General features: G+C 40.6%; 1 pseudogene; it reads left to right on the top strand.

Annotated features, from left to right (window-relative positions):
* The first annotated feature begins 211 nt into the window (after window positions 1–211).
* Window positions 212–331, top strand: LOC145391571 (5S ribosomal RNA; annotated as a pseudogene).
* Window positions 332–3,722: the final 3,391 nt, after the last annotated feature.

The raw sequence follows: 3,722 nt of genomic DNA, 5'->3' as shown, positions 1-3,722 counted from the left end.
AGATGTTCCATTAATGAGGAAAATACAGTATGATTACACAAGGGATGGGATAAGTTTGGTTAGGTTAGTATAAAATAGGTTAAGTTAGGTTAGGTTTGGATAAATAAAGTTGGTTTAAGTTATGGTCATTTACTGGTATGTTTGGATAAATACAGTAGACACTGATAAGGGCAATTTTGTTTAAAAATTGCATTCTAAAATGGCGTCCATCTGTCTTTGCCATACCATGTTGAGTACACCGCTTCCCGTCCGATCAGCGAAGTTAAGCAACGTTGGGTCTGGTTAGTACTTGGATGGGTGACCGCCTGGGAACACCAGATGCTGTTGGCATCCCTACGTGTCAAGTGGGGTTGGTGGAGGATTAGTGCCCCTCCCTGTAAAACAATTAACTCTAAGCCCTTGGCCACGCTGTTTGGGTAAATGTCCAGTAATAATAATCATGCATTATCCTTTGCTCTCATGCGCTGGTCCATACAGAATGGACATAAAACTAATAACTGGTAACTGTTCTAAATCTGTATATGAAATGGTTGACATACATTTGTGGTATTAATTCATCTTCGGTATTAATAAATGGGGACAGACACAGCACAGGTCCCACTCACTGCACAATCCTAGGTCCAGGCAATGGATCTGGGACCCCTAGCCCACCAGCTTACCAGTGGCTGTGGTAGTGGCCTCGGGGTATATACAAATGCAGCATAAGAACAATACATATGCGTTTTACACAACAGAGGATCAGTCTAGATCAATGAGGATGGAGAGTAACGGGTTGCAATGTGGAACCTAGCCATCAGGTGCTTTTGTGCTTTTGTCTGTACAGAGCTGAGGATCATGCTGGATGGGTTAGGATGGAGAGTGTTATGTTGTAAGAAGGAGTGTCCCCATCATGTGCTGTTGTGCATCTTATTCAGCTTTCCTCTATAGAGGTTTAGCTATCATGACCTGAACAAATGCAGTGCTAAACCACTTGAGTCCAGTTGATGTCTATTTTAATATATTTTACTGCTTCCTGTGATTGTATTATACTTAAGAAAAGACTAATAATGTCAAGGGTTTATTAAGGCACCCTAAGCGGAATAAAACTGTCAGGAGATGGCAAAAATAAGTGAGAAAATATACCTCCAGGCTGAATAGGTTAAGGGGTAGCAGTGGAATCTGGAATTCCATTGTCCATGAATTAGCATTGAGATATTGTATTGTGGCCCTACTTCCGTGCACTAACAATGTGAGCAGCCTTGTAACAGCTCTCATTGACACAGGATGTGAGGAAGTTGTACCCTGTCCTGTCAAGGTTGATGACCCACTGGAGGTCAGAGACCACTGTTTACATGGAAACCAGAGGTTAAGTGATAATAGGGGAATATATTTGTAATCTTATACCAGCAACATCTTGAGATGCTCATGGCTTCACAGTGCTTGATAAATTATTATTGTCAGTAGGAGTAAGTTAGATATACATTATTGCATATTATATTTATACACTGCATGATACCTATACTTGAACAGTTTCAGATACCTGCAGTATAGATGTCCTTGAGTGGGGAGGAGCGGGAGCTCCGCTGTGTCTTGAAATGGTTTTCTGATTGGGAGGAGCCGCAGAGAGAACAGTTCCTTAATGTCTTGGTAGAGAAAGCTGCACCACCTGATGTAGACCAGCTGTTTCAAGTAGGATTTTTGGCTTCTTGTTTTTGAGTGGCTTAAAAATCTTCTACTCCTGTGTTCTGTTGTGCATCTCTTAAGAGAGCAGCTTCCGCTTGATCTTACAACTACCACTAAACACACTTAAATGTACTATGTCAGGGAGAGAGGTGCACTAACCATCTCCAATATATCAAAAGCTGGAAGGCCCACACTGTGATGCTGGTGATGAATGCTGTGCTGCCTGTGCTTTTCCACTGTTATCGTAGTTTACATGCCTGGTTTACCACTGCCTTTTCCATTGGGCATGTCACGACTGACACTATACAGCAGAACCTCGTTATGTGATGAATTGCTTATATGATTGTGGAAAAGTTGGGACCTTTTTACAAAATATGCTTGTACAATCATCATGATCCTGTGCGAAGCTTCACCGACCAATGTACAGTTGTTATTTTTGCATATACAATCACAGACATGCAGAGTTAGGGTCATTTGTTTTTTCCAAGATTGCCTTTGAACTCGGTCATTATTGGGTTTGTTGGTGTCAGTGATCAAACAGTAGTGTGGTGTTGGAGTTAAAGCAGTGAGTGAAGTGCAGTGAAGTGAAAAAAAAACTACCAGCTTAAGTGAAGTGAATAACCAGTTTTTGTCTATTTTTGGTGGTAAACAGAAAGTTAAGTGCAATGAAGTGAAATAACCATCAGGTGATGCAAGTTGGAAACTTGTTTTTAGACACTGTTGGGTGGGTGACCCTTGGACAAAAACATATCCTCCTTGAACCCATGTGATAATTGACTCTATATTATAAATCATCATGTGATGGATTTTTTTAAAACATCTTCATCGGAACATCAGAATGTGTTGTACTAGTCACATCTCACACTGGTACCCCTTGCTGGCATCTGGGAGCCTCTTCCTTGAGCTAGGATCCTACCTGGTATCTGGGAGTCCCCTCTTAGGTGCCGGTACCTAGCACATGACATCTTGCATTGGTCACCTTCAAGTAGCCAGTCTATAGGAGTCAGCCACTCAGTGGTAATATGAAGTGCTTAAGTCCAAAATGCTTGGATCTTTGGCAGGCAGTTTGTAAACCACATACTGTGCTTGCTACTTAGTCAGTTTGTCTTCTTCTGACAAAGATCTGTAGCCCCTTTTTAGTTCAGCTAATTGTTCAATTATAGCCAAGTGTGAGGGTGGAACATCTTAGTAACCAAGGTGGCTCATTCCTGCCTCATAACAAAAGCTCAATAAAGTTCATGCAACTATGGCCTAGAATTTAATCAGTGAGAGAAGCTTGGTTCCATCAGATGAAAACAAACCATCTATAGCTGCATGAAATTTGGGATCAGCTACAATAAGGAACTGCAAACAAGAAAGCTACATGTTCTACATTCCTTGCATGGATGCATCATTCAGTATGCCCACATCTACAGTGTCCCAAGAGGAAAGGACATAACTTGGGGAAGTCATAGATTAGGATATTTCAAGACAAAATTATTCAGTAAACATATACAGTATATGATTTTGAAGGACAGTACCATTATCTTAAATTTTAATAAGGCAGTATGGTGCTGTCCTGTAAATGTAGGCATGCTCAACGTTATGTCCATGCAAGGCACTTAGAACTTGTAATTCTCTGAGTTGCAGCTCCTTGTTGTATAATATTCCAAATTTCATGCAGATAATGTGTGGTTCAAAACCTAACCTGGTGGTTATGAGATTAGTGAACCTGTATATACCAGTACAGTATATGTATTTATATTTATATACAGGTAATTAATACAACATTTCTAATGGGTGTACTCACCTTGGATTAATTCCACTGCATTTTTTTAAGCCACTGGTTAACCATCTTGTCACTCATTTGTAGGTGGGTCAGCTTAATCGTTGGATAAGCAGTTTTACTAGCTGTCAAGTGCAGAGCAGCACATCATAACCTGTGGTCAGGCTGTAAGCACTGATCATGTAAACTACCCATTAGTTAGGTTTTTGAGTAATCCAGTCCTAGGGTCTCGATTATCATCAATCCATCATACAGCCTGTCAGAATGACAAGTTCACACCACACTTATGCATGAA

The sequence above is a fragment of the Coenobita brevimanus genome, chromosome 18 (genome assembly GCF_032717465.1).
Source record: "Coenobita brevimanus isolate Jiangsu-jjx chromosome 18, ASM3271746v2, whole genome shotgun sequence".
Lineage (NCBI taxonomy): Eukaryota > Metazoa > Arthropoda > Malacostraca > Decapoda > Coenobitidae > Coenobita > Coenobita brevimanus.
Note: the sequence above shows the minus strand (reverse complement) of the source record. Positions and strands in the feature narration are given on the sequence as shown.